The following is a 17,499-nucleotide window of genomic DNA, read 5'->3' as shown; positions in this document are numbered from 1 at the left end:
ACTGCTTTCCCAGGCCACAGCAGGGAGCTGGAAGGGAAGTGGAACAGCAAGCACACGAACTGGTGTCAATATGAGTTGCTGGCCCTGGCAGGAGATGGATTATCCAGTTGAGCCATTGCACTAGCTGCATAAGTTAGAGTTCTGAGCAAGCCTTCCTAAATTAGTCTTCTAAGTTAGTATTTCATTTTAGAATGGGCAACTCTTTGGCTTCAGTGGTAAGTGTTTTAAAACATCAATGATTTGTCAATGATATATGAGTAACTTATTTGCTGAATGAGATAAGTTTTTAAAAAGTGTCCATTTATTTGAAAGGCAGCATGACAGAGGCAGAGAGAGAGATCTTGCATCTGCTCATTCACTCCTCAGATGCTTGCAGGACCAGGGCTGAGCCAGGCTGCAGCCAGGAGCATGGAACCGCATCTGGGTCTCCCACGTGGGTGGTGAGGATTCCAGTACTTGAACCGTTAATCGCTGCACATTATAGGGGCCTAGATCAGAAGCAGAGTTGCTGGGACTCAACAGGCACTCTAATATGAAATGCGAACTTAACCTACTGCAGTATAATGCCAGCCCTAAATCAGCTTTCTTCTTCTTTTTTTAAGAAAGACTTATTTATTTATTAGAAACACAGAGTTAGAGACAGAGGCAGAGAGCGAGAGAGAGAAGAGAGAGAGATCATCCTATTCACCAATTCACTTCCCAAATAGCCACCATGGCCAGGGCTGGGTCAAGCCAAAGCCAGGAGGCAGGAGCTTCATCTGGGTCCCCCAGTATGTGGATTCAGGTGCTCAAGTACTTGGGTCATCTTCCACTGCTTTTTCATTAAGCTGAATAAGAACTAGATAACCAGCATTGGAATCAGCACCCATATGGGACACCAGCACTGCCAGAGGCAGCTTAACCCATTGTGCCACAGCACCAGCCCCACAGGTACCTTATCAAACGTAATGACTACAGACGTAAACTCCTCTAGTTTAGCCTGCATTGCTCACATTTTCCTTCTTATATCACTTTTTGTAGTAAAGGCAATCAACAAATAAATCAATCAATCTCTAATTTCAAGGCTATCAATATTCCCACCATGACCAGTTTCCAGCTGTCAACCAGATACCACTGAACTCCAAGCGGGGAAGGGATGAGCACCACCCACCCACTGTGGCAAGCCTGTCACACAGACACACAGAGGGCTGGCTGGCATGAAGCTCTACTTGGGACACCCAATCTCACACCGGAGTGCCTGGGGTCAAGTCCTGATGTGCACCCTGGAAGAAGTAGGCTCAAGGACTGGGTCCCTGCCATCCATGTGGGAGACCTGGATTGAGTCCCAGGCTCCTGGCTTCAGACTGGCCTAACCCTGGCTGCTGTACGCATCTCAGGAAGTGAATTAACATAAGGGAAATCTGTCTCTTTGCCTTTAAGAAAGCAAAACAAAACAAAACCAAGAGCATAGAAAAGAGAAACATAATTAGAAAGTGATGAATTTAGAGCTTCTTTTCAAACCTTTGTCTTAATAGCATTTAATTATTAATAGTATTGCTAATTAATCATAATAACAATCAGTGGTAGTTCATTGTATGTTTACATCCCATAATTTTAAAAGGACACCTATGTTTAACAAGTGGTTTGTAAAATTCCTGCCATTTTACCAGACAGCCTGGCTATCTGGGACAAACCACATAAGCCCATCACAGGGGACAGGTCAAAAGGACAGGGTCTGGCAGAGCTCAAAGGCAAAAGGACCTCTGGAAGGGACGGCAAGGAGGGATGGGCAGGGCTAGCAGACAGTACCACGAGTGGGTGAGACACCTGCAAGGGGTGGTGGTACAAGCAGGTTTACCCTCAGTGTGTGCCTGCTGTTCCTCGTCCCCCTTTATTGTCAGGAGTAGCCCACTGGGGAAAGGAGCTGCAGGCCTTGGCTGGGGAGGCAGCTGGAGTGGCAAGGCCAGGTTGGTGCGCTCAGGGGCCAGGGATGAGGGGATGAGACAGGATGTCTAGTGGCAAGCACACCGGGCTCCTTCTGGGAAGGCTCCTGCACTCTGGGATGCCTCTTTGGTGCCAGGTGTTGGACAGGCTGGACTGTCCAGAAAGCCCCACACCCCTCTTTGCTGTGGGCCAGGGAAGGAGGAAAAAGTACATGTGAAATGTCAAGCATTTTGCATCCAGCTTTTTGTCACAAGGGAAGAGAAAGGCAGGACAGGTGCTGAAGGGTCAAACTCCCTCCCCTCCAGAATTCCACAATAGGAGCCCTGGATTTCCCGAGCCTCTAGGCTGAGTCTCTTTGTAGCCTTAGTGGCACTGACTGTTCCAAGTGCCTGCTCACAGCATTTTCTGCCCCAGCCAGCAGTGCCCCCACAATGCCTCAAACCCGAAGCCCTTTCTTATCCTCCAGTTCTCATTTCCTCCTTTGTGGTGAGGGGGTGGAGCTGGTCCCTGCCATTGAGGACAATGCCGAGGCGCAGCTCAGGGCTATGTCTTCAGGCTCTGCACTTGTGGCCGCCTGTGGGAGTTAAAGCCAAAACACCTTGCGGCATGGCAGCCTGGGACAGATGATCACAACTCCAACATGTTCTGAAACCTTCAGAGCTAGGCTGAATCGGATGAAGGAAGTTAGGGAACAACCTTGGCCCTGTGGAAGGAAGAGAAGGTCCTGGGCTCTCCAGACACTTGCCTTTGAAGGCAGCATTAGAGAGAGAGGGAGAAGGAAAGAGAGAAAGAGAGAGAGGGAGGGAGGAGAGGGAGAAATGGGTCAAGGACAAAGCTGTTGTGTGGTATCACTCTCTCTGAACATCCCTACCCACCCACCTGCCCACCTGTCTGACCCTCACATCATCCCCAACACTAGGCAGCACTAGAGGAAATGGAAGAATAGGCAACTTCCAGAAGTCCCTGCTGGGAAACAGCTGAAGCTGAGATTTGAACCCCGGTATCACAGTTCTGCTATGAGACCCCCTGGCCCCCACTTGAGGGGTCTTGACTCAGGACATCACCAAGCCCAGAGTGTACTGGCATTGGATCAATGCCCAGCCAGCCGCTTAGACCCTTTGGAGTGCAAACCACCCAGGCTTTGCAAATCAGGGCCTCTGCCTTTCAAACTTCTTTAGCCCCAGGCCACCGTGCCCTGCTGCTCCCTGGTTAGTTCCACCAGGGCTCCCCCAGCCTTTGGCTGCCACAGCCCTTATCTCTCTCTTCTATAGCAAAGGGAAACTAGGGAAACTATAACCCAAAAAGCTAATCTGCAAGAAAGTCTGAAGGGAAATCCAAAAATAACTCAGCCAGGCAGTGCTTGCAGAGGCGGATGCTGGGTAGACCTGAGGTGCGGGCTGCAGGCTGCTGGGGTTGCACTTGGAGCAAACCAGACCGGAAGGCATGGTGCCACCTGCTCTCAGAAAGCATGAATAACCAGGGGGAAGGTCTGGAAAATTCCCCCCACCGGCCTTGGAGCTGGAGCAAGCAGCGACACACTGAATCCATCCAGGGTCAAGCTGGTGGACTGCAGCCAGAGTGGAGGCACAGGAGGAAAATGGGCCTTGGTTCTCCCTGGGCATGGATGGGTCACAAGGGATCTAAGACAGAGCTAGCCTTGGCCTGAGGGTGCAGGCTGGGTGAGCTGTCCCTGCAGGGCTGCATCTTGGATTTTCAAGTTTCTAAAAACCCTCGGCACTCACTGGAACCGATGAGCAGGTTCTGTACCATGAGACATTCTCACAGATTTCACAACCCAGTCCACAAGCCGTGAGCTGGGCAGGGCCAGGCATCTGACAGGGTGGGGAGGTAGGGGGAGCACAAAGCCCCTACTGGGTACAGGGCAGGTAAGAGGCACTGAGCACTCAAAGTAAGAGAAGTTCAGGGGTTGGGTGGACAGAGGCCACAGGGTAGGGGGTGAGGAGAGGTACCGTGGGGTAGGAGACCTGGTAGAGGGCCTGGTCTGGGAGGGAGGATGGCAGCCTTGTGTCAGGGATGGTAGAGAATAAGGTTAGGCACAAACAGTAGGAACGACTGTGTGAGTCGATCAGGAACCAGCATCTTGCTCTTAGGAGAAGTTGTTGCTAACAAGGATGGGAGAAAGGCCGGATGAACCTCTGCACTTGGGTTGGAGTGGGAGCTGCGAGTGGGAAACTGCATTTGTTGGTTTACATCGAGAGATGCGGAAGCACATGCCGCAGCGGATGCACGCACTGCATGTGTGCGCGTGTGCCGACATAGGAACCCTGCTCAGCCCGCTTAGGACCCACACGCAGCAGTGCCCCAGCACCCACACTGCCCCCTGAACACCATGCCTTCTCGCTGAGAGGCAGTAGTCAGCCACTCTAGAGTCAGCTGACTCTAGAGCTTTGGCAGGGAAACCATGAGAGGAGCCTAGAATATACGTCTGTATCAGGAAGTAAGCAAGCACTCAAAGAGTGACACTATATAAAGAGCACCCAGAAGGCATTGGTACTGTGGTGTAGTGAGTAAAGCCACCGCCTGCATGTGGCATCCCATCTGTGTGCTGGCTCAAGACCCGGCTGCTCCACTACCCATCTAGTTCCCTGCTGGTGTGCCTGGGAAAGCAGTAGAAGAGGGCTCAAGTGCTTGAGCCTCTGTGCTCAAGTGAGAGACGCGGATGGAGTTCCAGGCTCCTGGATCCTGGCTTTGGCCTGGCTCAGTGCTGGCTGTTGTGGCCATTTGAGGAGTGAACCATCAGATTGAAGATATATCTCTCTTCACCTTTCTCTGTAACTCTGTCTTTCAAACAAATGAATAAAATCGTTAAAAACAAAGAAAAAGGGAAGGAAGGAAGGCAGACAGGCAAACGGGGCGGTGGGGTGGGGGGGGAAGCCAGCCTGAAGAGAAGTCTGCTGACCAAACCAGGCCCAATTTGAGCATAAAACAAATAACAGAATGACAGTATATAGACTCTAACCCATTACAACACATTGAATAAGGCATGAATCCTGCAAGGTCACCCAAACTCACCGTATTCCTGAGTCATAGCTACATTCATTAATTACATTTGTAGTTAATTATTTGATGAGTAATGGGCTATTCAAAGAGTTTCAAAGCACCTCCTCAGAAAGCATGTGATAATTATAAAATAAAAATGACACACATGAAGAAGCCTGGCATATGCTACCTTCATCGAGTGGAAACAGAACAGATGGAAATTGTGTGCCTCCTGCCGGGAAGCCATGCGAACACACAGCCTCACTTCCCTGCTGTTCCCACTTGACTCACATACCCACACCCAAGCATGAGCACACTGCAGAAAGTTCCATAAGCAGCCAAGTGTGTCGTGCTCAGAAGCGGCAAGTTGGGGCCAATGTCTTGGCATAGCACATTAAGCCTCCATTTATGGCACCAGTACCCTATATGGGCTCCAGTTCAAGTCTTGGATGCTTCACTTCTGATCCAGCTCCCTGCTGATGACCTGGGAAGGCACGTGGGAGACCTGGAGAAAAGTCCAGGACCCTGGCTTCAGATCAGCCCAGTTGGAGGCACTGTGGCCATTTGGAAAGCAAATTAGTGGATTGAAGAGAACTTTTCTCTCTATGACTCTGCCTATCAAATAAAAATATATTTTTTAAAAGTGGCAAAACAGTTGAAGACTAGAAAACTCTCCCAGACAGAAGGAGGCCAATGATCCAAGATGGCCACATGTGATTATGTGTCTGTACTGGCTCCTTTAGGTAAAAAGGACATGGTGGAGGATGGCAGATGCAGGAGAGTCTGATCGGGCTGCGAGAATTGCTGGTGGATCAACAGTTGCCTATGGATTTTGATATGTATATCACAGTTATGAAGAAGAGATTGTCTTAACTGAAGGCAATATATCCCCAAATATCTTGATGTGATGGGGTACCATGGAAGCAAGTCATTGATTTCCTGAATGGTTCTGGAAAACAAAAATTTTTTTTCTACTATTCTTTGACTTTTCTGTAAAAGTTTGAGGTTGCTTCTAAATCAGTCCTTTTTTTAAATATTTAGTTATTTTCTTTGGAAAGGCAGATATACAGCAAGGAGGAGAGACAGAGAGGAAGATCTTCTATCCGGTGGTTCACTCCCCAAGTTACCACAACAGCTGGAGCTGAGTCAATTCGAAGCCTGGGTCAGGAGCTCTTCCAGGTCTCCCACGCAGGTGCAGAGTCCCAAGGCTTTGGACCATCCTCAACTGCTTTCCCAGGCCACAAGCAGGGAGCTGGATGGGAAATGGGGCTGCCGGGATTAGAACTGGCGACCATATGGGATCCTGGTGCATGCAACGCGAGGACTTTAACCACTATGCTATTGCACCGTGCCCCTAAATCAGTCTTTAAACCAATCAATCCCTCATGGAACCCCAGGAGGATATCAAACACTCCAGGACCTTGACTTAGGACATGGAAGACTTTTACTGCACCAATCTCACCGAGGACTTAACTGAAACAGAGTGAGTCACGTCATGGGCCTTTGGTCACACATTGGTTACGTGGGCTGCAGGCAGAGAGGATCCAGGCACAATGTGGTCCAGGTAATCCAGCCTTCCCTGGGAGCTCCTTCTACCATGAGCCTGTGCTTGGCCATTGGAGACCTTCCCTGATTAAGTCATTTCCACATGAATGGTTCAGTGTCACCGTCATCAAGACAGAAAGAAATCACAGAAGTACAGGCATGGACTTGACAATCAGGGCCAATCTCAGATGGCCTGGTCATTCCAGCTATGCTTGAAGTGCTCTGTGCAGCACGAGCACCCACTAGGGAGGTCAGGTAGGGAAAGAAGTCAGCAGGAAACACTTTCTCCCCTCCTGGGGAGGGGCGACTATCACTTAAGAAAGGGAAAGTGATATGGGCCTTGATCTCAGGGGAGAGGATCTCTCACTTAGAGATGGGAAGATGAGAAAACAGAGGCTGGTACTGAGGTGCAGTGAGCTAAGTTGCCCGCCACTGGCAGCACTGGCATCTGAGGTCAGACTAGTGGTGGTTTGAGTCCTGGTTGTTCCACTTCTGATCCAGACCCCTGCTAATAATGTGTCTATGAAAGCAGCAGGAGAAAATGGCCCAAGTGCTTCGGCACCTATATCCACGTGTGAGACTTGGATGCAGCTTTAGGTTCCTGGTTTCAGTCGCGCCTGACCATTACAGTCATGTGCAAAGTGAACCAAAGGGCAGAAGATCTCTCTCCTCTTTCTCTTCTCTACCATTCTGCCTTCCACAAATAAAGAAATCTTTGTGGAGAAAAGAGAAGATGAGGAAGTCGAAGCAAACGATACAGACTCTGGGGAAAGCAGCTGGGAGCGCACCTGCTGCCTTGGGGAGGCCTGTCTGTGCTGCCCTTGCCCTTGAAGATCATGGAAGAAGCTCATGTCTGTGCCTGGAGAGAGCCAGGCAGGGCTGAGCACCAGCAAGCTGACCTCATGCCTGATGGGGAGGAAGGACCAACACTGCTGACAGCACTGGGACACTGAGCACAGGCAGGCTGGCTGCAGAACTGTCATTGGGGGGCATGGGGTGAGGGGTGACATCAGCCTGGTCATTCTTCTGACAACACCAGCAGAGTGGCTTTCTTTTCTCCCTTGATTCGAATTACAGGGGACACAACATTCAAGGTAGCAGTTGGCTTTGGAAAACATATGTGTCTGCCTAAAACTAGAAATCTGGAAGACTTGTCCCAGGCTCCAAAGGTGATGAGTCCAAGGCCAAGGCCCCTGGAGGGCAACCTAACGCACACTGATTGGTCCTGAATCCATCATGATTTGGCAGCTCGGGTTCACAGCTGGAAGACAGTCTTTTCCACTGGCATCCACACTTTTCCCCAACTTGGAGCTCTTACCAAGAGAGCATCAGCATAAGTGGAACACACTCAGGGCTGGTTCTATAGGCTGCTTGCTGCCGGTGGTCACCTTGCAGGGAAGGAGGCTGCCTGGGATAGGCTTCTCTTCTGCTTTCCTACAAACTCTTCTTAAATCTGTGCCCTGTGAGTTCAGGCATGTGAGGTCTGCAAGATGCTGAGGCCCTACAGCATGAGGTCTCATGCACACATGGTGTTATCAAACCATCACACCCAAGAGGATGGTGCTTGGGAAGCCTGTCTAAGCTTGGAGCTGCAGTAGCAGAATATTGACTTGCCCACTGTGGCAAAAAAGACCCAAGTAATACTAGCTTAGGCAAGACAGAAATCTGCATTGCTGTCATGGAAAAGGCCAGGGAATGAATGTGAATGGAGATTCAGAAGAGGGTTGAAGTCACAGTCTAAGACGGGCATGCCATCAGGAGAGGCTACTGCAGGGTAGAGGTTACTGTGGAAATTTAGAGAAACACAGAAGGAACAGCCATGCGCGCCCCCCCCCCCCCATCACCCAGCTCTTGGCTTTGATTACAGTGCAGGAAGCTGAATCTGAGCTGAGCACAGCAGTCTTATTAAGCAGAGGTGGCAAAGACTGGGGTTCAGGGCTATTGCAGGCTCTTGAGGCAGTGGGAATCCAGAAGCAGGTTGTCTCAGAAGAGGAAACTATTTGAAGGGGACCCCTACAAGAACTTGCCTGAGGGCTATGTAGGCAAGTGGAAGTTGAGCTACTGCAAGACATAACGAGAAAGCAGTTGTGTTGTGGCCAAGATTAGGGGGAAAAAAAAACAAGACTCCACAAGTTGAGCTGTTCTGGAAGATGTTTGGGGTCTGGTCTACCACACCAGGCACTCATATGAACCAGTGGTGAGGACCAGGACAGAGAGGCAACTCCTGTAACACAGCTTACAAATGGGGAAACATGAAATACATCTCTCATGGCAGCCATATCACCAGATATCTAGAACTCCTGAGCCATTTTCTCTGTCATCCTCAATTAGACATCCATTCTGAGGCCCAATATGGCTGCTCCAGTTCCAACCATCACTACGACCTTCTGGACAAGAGGAAGGGAGCATGGGGAAAGAAAAGGGACTGCTATTTGCTTTTAAAGCCATGACCTAGTATTTTTTTTTTAAAGATTTATTTTTATTACAAAGTCAGATATACAGAGAGGAGGAGAGAGAGGAAGATCTTCCTTCCAATGATTCACTCCCCAAGTGAGCCACAATGGGCCAGTGCGCGCCGATCCGAAGCCGGGAACCAGGAACCTCCTCCGGGTCTCCCACGTGGGTGCAGTGTCCCAAAGCTTTGGGCCGTCCTCAACTGCCTTCCCAAGCCACAAGCAGGGAGCTGGATGGGAAGTGGAGCTGCCGGGACTAGAACTGGCGCCCATATGGGATCCCGGGGCTTTCAAGGCAAGGACCCTAGCCGCCAGGCCACGCCACCGGGCCCCCATGACCTAGTATTTATACACAGCTTGTTTGCATTCATTAGCCAGAACACATGGTTACACAGTCACATGAACACACAGTCACAGCCAGCTAAAAGTAAGGCTGAGAAGCTAGCAAAATTAGAGTGTTCAGTCGTGGGGTTGGGGCAAAAGCAGCTCCCTGCAGTGTGGCAGCTGTGGGGGGTGCTCCAGCCAGGCCAGACCCAATGCTGGGACTCAGGCCAAAGTCACTGACAAAAGGCAGTGACCAAGTCCTAGGCTTTCTGTGGTCAGTGCACCTATTTGGCACAAGGCTCTGCCTGCCAGCCGCCTGACAGTGAGCTCTAGGATTTTTAGGATATGTAATTGCTGCCTAGGGACACCCATGGATAAGGTCAGTGTGAGTGTAGGTGAGGGACGAATTCTGTGTGATTCCCAGCAACGGGGTCACGGAACTTTCTGGCAAGCATGGGGACTGAGACCTGGTGGTTTGGAGGGGAGAGTCCATAAGATCTATTTGGGCCACACTGATTTACCAGCCCAAATGGGAATCCTGAGATGGGCTGTTAGCGTAGAGTATCACTGACTGCCACATACCAGTCCACATGAAAGGTATGGATGGGGAACTGTCTGGCAGGGCTAGGTACCATGACCTGACTGAGTGGTGGAACAAAGGATGGGTCACACTTGGCAGGATCAAGACACTAGCCAGCACGTAAGAGAACCAGGTCTGGGGGTAGATTCTGTAGTGGAAGTGTGGGCCCAACCCTGTGGAAATACAAATCGCGCTGGCTAGCTCATGAGCTGAGGTGGTGATGGGCTGAGCTAGTAGTGACCATGGAACCTGCCATCACTTACGGGTAAAGGAACTGACAACAGTCTGGACAGGTCAAAGCAGCAGCACCCGAATGTGCATTCTAAATTAGGATGTGGGGTGGACCAAGCTGCAACTGGAAGGGGGCAGACTGGGAAGGGTCGAGCAAACCTCAACTCACAAGAAAGAACAGAATTAGGAAGAAGCACATGTCATGCCAAACTAGGCTCCTACACCGACTGGTCTGCATAAGCCAGGGATACTAGGCCACAGCATCAAAGGCAAAGGCTGAGCCAGGTGAGGGGCTAAGCCAACTCGATCAGAGCAACCATTGGCACGTGGGCAATCCAGGGCTGGGAATAGGCTCAGATGGGGGGCTGTGAGAGTACACCCTTGCTGGGTTGGGGTCCCCAAGGGAGAGTGCGGGGGCCAGAATGGGGGCTGCGTTTGAGTCTGGATATGGCTGCAATCTCCCTTGGCACAAATGTGAACTGGGGATGGGTACACCTAGCCGGGCTAGACTCCAGCACCATCTGGTGCACTGGAGAACCTGGGTAGATGTAGGACAGACTAGCCTAGGTTTCTGCCCCTACTGAGCCATGTATGAGCAGTGTCTGGGAATGGATGAGCCTTGGCTGGGGTGAAACATCCAACAGTAAGAACTGGAATGGATTGAAGGCCACCAAGGAAAGGCCACTGTTCCTGCCAGGGCAGAAGATGGACTAAGTAGGGCTTGCCCATGGACCCACAGTATGCAAAAGGTCTGGCATAGGGAGAGGTTCTGGTGGAGGAGCTTGGGAAAGTGTTCTGTCGGGACATTGTCCCTGCAGGTGAGGGCAAAAGCCATGATAGCGAGCAGCACAGACCAGGCCAGAGAAAGATACCCACTGGCACATATTTGGCATAGGTGGGGGGCAGACCAGGCTGAACCACTTCACATCATCTGCTGGTGAATATGAGCACCAGAATAGAGTATGGGTCGGGCCAGGTTCGGTCACGACACAAACCACTGCACAATACAGAATGCCAAGGTGAGGTGAGCCATACCAGATGTGGCTGCAGTGCCCAAACAACACATGTGAGAACCAGAGAGGGAGGGGGCAAAGCTGGCAAGGGGAATGTGGGCTACCTTGCTGGACAACCACTCCCACTGGAGAGCATGAGTTGGGATGGGGGCAGACCAGACCAGGCAGGGCTACAACACCTGTGGGCCTCATGTGAGCCAGATCAGGGAAAAGCCAGGTTGGGCTGACTGTTCTGACTGGTGCAAGCAAAAATAGAGTGGGTAAGGGTTGGCTGGGCTTTGCCATAGCATCAGCTGGCAGAGGCTGGCACTGGGGCTAATTGTGTCAAATTAAACTCTACAACCACCTGGAAAGTGCATAATCAGGGAGTGGGAGTGGTCTAGTAAGGAAATAGGGGCACTTCTCTCTTGGGTTACCACTCCCACTGGAGAGCACGAAAACCAGGACAGGGGCAGGAGTGGCTAGACAGAAAGGCACCCGCCAGTATGTGTGTGGGCTGGATAGTAGGGTTGGATGGGTTGAACTAGGCTTCAATGCCCATTCATATGTATAAGAGCTAAATGGGATGTGGGAACAGAATGAACAAGTCTGTGGTACATAGTGACAAGCATGGGAACCAGGGTAGGAGGCAGGTCTGGTGGGGGTTAAAGGGAGTCGCCCCAACTAGGCTGCAGCTCCCAATGGTTTGTGTGAGGGCTGAGTATGAAGTGGGCAGGATTGGGCTGGACTGCAACAACTACTGCTTTGCATGGAAGACAGGGCTGGAAACAGAACTGACGCAGCAATTGCAATGACCAGCATGTGCATAAGTGGATTGGGACAACGGCCTGTGCCGGACCCCGTACTGACAAGCACACACACAAGAATCAGGTCTGGGATCACCTCAGACGAAGTTTCTTTGGAGATCCCTCCAACTGAACTGCTGATCTCAGAACCTCAACCATGAAGAGACTAGGTCAGCCAGTGGATTCTGAAGAGATTTCATCGTGCTTGGAATGGCAAGACTGGCAGCAATTCAGAACTGTTTGACTATCAAAACTGCTTGAGCAGGACCCTCGGAGTATGCCCCACATCAGGGACCTGGGATGGGTGGGAGGCTGGGTGGGGCCTCTCCCTTTGTTTCTCCCCTGACCCCAGATACAGGGAGAAAAATGATATTAATGTGGAAACAATGGTCTTACCCACTTTCCTGTAGCTCTTGACTCTTTGTACCCTAATCAACTAAGTAAGATTATAAAAATAAAGAAAAAATAAATATAAGAAGCTAGCAAAATTAGTACTACGTAAAAAAGAGAGAATATCAGAGCACCAGCTGGCAAATTCTGCCACACAGGTAGTGCATTTTAGCTGCTCAGAATTAACAGGAACTCGGCATGGGCATTTGGTTCAGCAGTAAAACCACTTCTTGGGACACCTGCATAGCAAACTGGAGTGCCGGTTGTGTTCTGGTTCCTCAGCTCTCAATACAATTCCTCATGAATGTTCATCCTAGGAGGCAGCGCACCCTAACAGGTCAAATGACTACATTCCTGCCATCCACGGGCAGATGCACGCTTCAGCCTGGCCCTGCATTATCTATTGCAGGGATCTGGGGGATGAACCAGTGGGTAGATGATCTCTCCCTCTCTTTCTCTCTCTCTCTCTCTCTCTCTCTCTCTCTGCCTGCCCTTCAAATAAAATCACAAGTAAAAACATTAGCAGGAATTCTTTTTTTCTGCAGCTCTAGCACATGTGCTCTAAATTGCAGCCCGTCTCTTTGGCTCAGAGTGAGTGCTGGACCGGAGTTAGCCCAGGGCCATGTCCATCTCCCAGGCGTCTCAGGAACCTCTCCTAACACTGAGCACCTTGGTGTGGTGTCAGGTGTGCTCCTATGCTTGAGGCTCAGCCCTCTATCTCCTGCCTGTCTCCCAGAAGGAAGGATAGCAAGAACTGAGACAGAACCTCCTTGGTTTGGCCAGAACAGGGGTCGAGGACAAGAATGGATGTAATAAGGGGTGGCATCCCAGCAAAGCTCAAACTCCCCTGACCCTGGCTGACCTTGGAAGGCACCATTGCCCATGAAGGAGGAGACAAGGGCAGTCTGGATCTGGGATGGAGCCTACACAACTACTGTGGGAAGGCCAGGAGAAGCTATGAACTGGAGGAGGGGCTGTATGGCCTTAGAGACTGGGCATTCAAGGTCATTCAACTGAGGGTGGATGCCATGTGGATGCCAGTTCTGGCCCTGGTTGCTGCACTTCCAATCCAGCACCTTGCTAATGTGCTTGGGAAAAGCAACAGGGGATGCCCAAGCACCTGGGCTCCTGTCACTTACATGGGATACTTGAGTGATGCTCCTGGCCTCAGCCTGATCCAGCCCTGGTTATGACAGTGATCTGTAGAATGGAGCAGTGGATGGAAGAATCTCCTCCTAATCTCTTTCTCTCTCTTTCTCTCTTTCTCTCTTTCTCTCTCTCTCTCTCTCTCTCTCTCTCTCTCTCTCTCTCTCTCTCTCTCCCTCTCCCTCCCTCTCCATAACTCTGACTTTCAAGTACAATGAATGCAGAAAGGTTATATGTGATTGTAGCATGCTGCCTCTGAGGATTGTGTATCTCCGTGCCTGGAGATCAATTTCGCTGCAGAATACACACAGGCAGAAGACATTTTAAGATTAAGGCAACTTCTTTCTTTTTTCATAATATGCTTGTATTTGTTTCAAAAAACCAAAGATCCTATCATCTGATGAAGCAGATGTTCCAGAAAATGGCATCATTTTATCCTGCAGCTTTGTTTCCTTCCAGTGCACCACCCGTAACGTGAGCTATGGCAAGCCTCATACATAGAGGGGAAGGGGGATACAACAGCACCTACAATGTGGTCTAAACACACACCTTCACTAAGGGAGAATGTTTTACAAAGGAGGAGAGCAGAGGTAAAGAGGGTCAGGTAGGCAAGGGCAGCAGGCAAGAAAGGCAAGGCAGAGAAGTCTGGTTGGCCAATTTGGCCTTCCCCTCTGTGTATCTGACCCACAACCATCCCGAGCCTCTGATATAACCAAGCAAGTGTTTGGAGCTGTTGTTAACAGCTGCTGCCCCTAGGACATTCCATCTGGAGGCCCCTTGCCAGCAGAGCGCCTCATCTTCTGATAGGGCCTGAAGCCCCAGGCACACAGACTGTTTCTGGGAATGGCAGCTGCTGGACTAACCACCCGGACTGCTTCCTTGGAGAGACCTTCCAGTCTCTCCTCTCTACTTGTCTCTGGGTCCTTCTCACTCTTACTACATTCCAACTTGTAGGGCTGCCCTTGGGTTCATCCTTGGTGAAGAAAAAGCCTGGAATGGGGTGGCCAGACCCACTAAGGTATTTGATGGGCCAGGCCAGAAACAGTATCTTGGCTCCTGGCCTTATACACTCAAGGCTCCCCATCCCCACCAAGAGGAGGGAAGAGCCCACGAAACACCAGCTTCTCTTTTGCCTTCTTTTGGGAGCCTCTTCCTATGCAGGATATCCCAGCAAGGAACTTGCCTTGAGCAGTCATCCACTTAGTCACTGAGACCCCAGAAACCACTCAGCTTAGGATGTCTTTGGGCCCATTGTGAATTGGTGAAGTTGGTTCCATTAAATGTCACTTGAGGGTGGGCAATGGGGTAGGGATGCTGGAGAGTGACAGTCCAAAACAGCAATCAGGATTGAACATTTATTTGTCAGCAGTCATGCTAAGGATTTATACAGATTGCCTTAATTGTCATGATGAACTAGCAATGTGGTACAGCACGTATCGTTGTTGCCTGTGATACCAGCATTTCATGTTTGTGCTGGCTCAAGATGGCTGTTCTGTTTCTGATCCAGTTCCCTGCTAATGCACTTGGGAAAACAGCAAAAGATGGCTCAAGTGCTTGGGTCCCTGCACCCTCGTGGGAGATGCCTAACTTCAGATGTTATGGCCATTTGGGTAGTGAGCAAGTGGGTAGAAGTTTTCTCTCTTTGTGTCTGTAATTGCCTTCCAAATAAGTAAATGAATCTTGACAAAAATATAAATGAAAAGAAGATGCAGTATTCACTCAAAGTCAGAGTCAGAGCACACAGCAACAATCCAAAAACAGGGAGCAGGCAGCCAGGTAGAAGGATACCTGGGGCCACGCAATGGGCTGAAGCCAAGGTGTGCTGCTTAGACTACAAGGCCCTGCCAGAGGTCAGACAGCCCCCAAATTCCCTTCCCTCTATGGATGGGAAACTGGTGGAGAGCACGTGAGAACTAGCAGCCACAGTATCTACCCTCATAGCCCCACAATCCCTGAGAGCAGGGATTGAGCCCCACCTGGGAGCAGGGAGATGCAGATACAGGTGCTTTCCAGTACCTACCTGGGTCCTAAGTTCACAGGGTGACCCTAGGAGCAAAAGCGGAGTCTGCCCCATCAGTCCGAGGGAGTGTCACCTACCTCAAAGTCATCCAGTTCTTGAGTGTTTTTATATGTTGAGGACAATAAATACTCAAGGAGCAAGGGCCTGCCTGTTTGCCTGCTGCCTGTTTTCTTAACCAACAATCTCCACCCAGGGGCTGACCCTGGGCACAGTGGGGCCAAGCGTTTGAAATCAGGACTGAAGCCTGCGGTCACAGGACAGCCCATCCCACCACACAAAGTGGGCAAGGCCTCAAGACTGAGAAGCTGTGTTCTTGCCTCCCTCAGGCTGCTAGGACTCAGGAGGTGAAGCTTCCTTGAAGGTGTGTGGTTTGGGGTGGAGTGTGGAGCCTCAGAAAGTGTGGCTTCCATTGACCCATGAAGCAGGCTCCAAGAGAGCTGGTGCGTATTTTGTAAAAGTCCTTTGGGATCCCTTAACAAGGGGAAGATGCTATTGCCTCTAGTTGTGGTAGGCTTGGGGACCATGGGGCAGGCCACTGTCCAGCTACACCACCATTCTTAAAGTCCTTATTTCCTGCTTTTTAAAAAAGAGTTATTTACTTGAAAGGCAGAGTTATAAGGTGGGGTTAGGGGTCAGATCTTCCATGCATTGATGCATTCCCCAAATGGCCATAATGACTGGAGCCAGGCTGGTCTGAATCGAGGAGCCCAGAGCTTTTTCTAGATCTCCCATGTGGGTGCAGGGACCCAAGGACTTGGGCCATCTTCCACTGCTCTCTGGATGCCTTAACAGGGAGATAAATGGGAAACAGAGCAGCTTGGATTCAAATTGGCACACGTAAGGGATGCTGGTATTGTAGGTGGTGGTTTTACCCATTATGCCACAACACCAGCCCCTCTTTCTTGTTTTTTTCTGAAGGAGGAGAATGGCTCTACTACACCAAACAAAGGTCATGACATGGCTATCTGAACAAACGGATTATTGTATCTCAATGTGGCTTCTCCCAAGACTTTGTTTGCCCAATCTACGTTGGCAGTGACCTTGCTCAGAACGAAACAGCTACCACTATACTGATAGGGCAGGTCTCAGAAGTTCTTACTTTTCTAAAAATGCCATTTGTGGGTGTGAAAGGCAATGACCAAACCTATTTTTAATTAGAAAACCTTTTTTTTTAATTTAAGAGGCAGAATGACAAACAGTGGTGGCCAGGAGCACTCACATACACTGGTTCACTTCTCAAATGCCACTAACAGCTACGGTTGAGACAGGCTGATGCCAGGAGTTGAGAACAAAATCTAAGCGTTCTAGGAGGGTAAGGGGAACCTAATTACTTGAGCCATCACTGCTGCCTCCCAGGCTGTAAATTAGCAGGAAGCTGGAGTCAGGAGCCAACCCGAGCTAGGTCTTAGAGCCAGGTACTTCAATAATGGACACAGTGTCTTTACCACGAGGGCCACACACCCATCCCAAAGGCTGTCTCTGTGACTCAAAGGTGGGAGATGTCAACAGATACCTTTGCAGCGTAGGAGAACAGGTATAAGGAAGTGACCTGCACTCCAGGGCACGGCTGCCTTAACAAAGCACCAGAGGTTATATGGCTCCTACAGCTGACTTCCAGGGTTAAGGGGCCAGCAGGACAGGACTAGGGTGGGGCCCCTCTCCCAGCTTGCAGGCAGCAGCCACTTTCTTCTTGGGTCCTCATGTGGCCTTTCTTCTAAGCTTGCTCATGTGGACTGGGCACCAGCAGCAGCACACCGGCGTATCTCCCTCTTCTAATGAAGAAGATGGTCTGCTGGCTTAGGGCCCATATTTGAACCCATTTAGCCTTTGCTGTCTAAGGTTCCATCTCCTGCGGAGTTAACATATGTGTGTGTCTGTGTGTATGTTTATGTGACTCTGCATATCTGTACATGTCTGGGTACGTATTGCTGCGTGTCTGAGTGTGTCTTTGTGTCCCTATGTGTCTGTATGTATCTGGGTGTGTACTGGTATGTGTCTGTGTCTCTGTATGTTCACACATGTGTCTCTGTGTGCACATGTCTGCATGTCTGTGTATATATAGCCATGTCTGTATATACATATGTGTATA

This window comes from Ochotona princeps, chromosome 10, assembly GCF_030435755.1.
Source record: "Ochotona princeps isolate mOchPri1 chromosome 10, mOchPri1.hap1, whole genome shotgun sequence".
Taxonomy (NCBI): Eukaryota; Metazoa; Chordata; class Mammalia; order Lagomorpha; family Ochotonidae; genus Ochotona; species Ochotona princeps.
The sequence above is the reverse complement of the archived record's forward strand: the minus strand, read 5'-3'. Positions refer to the sequence as shown.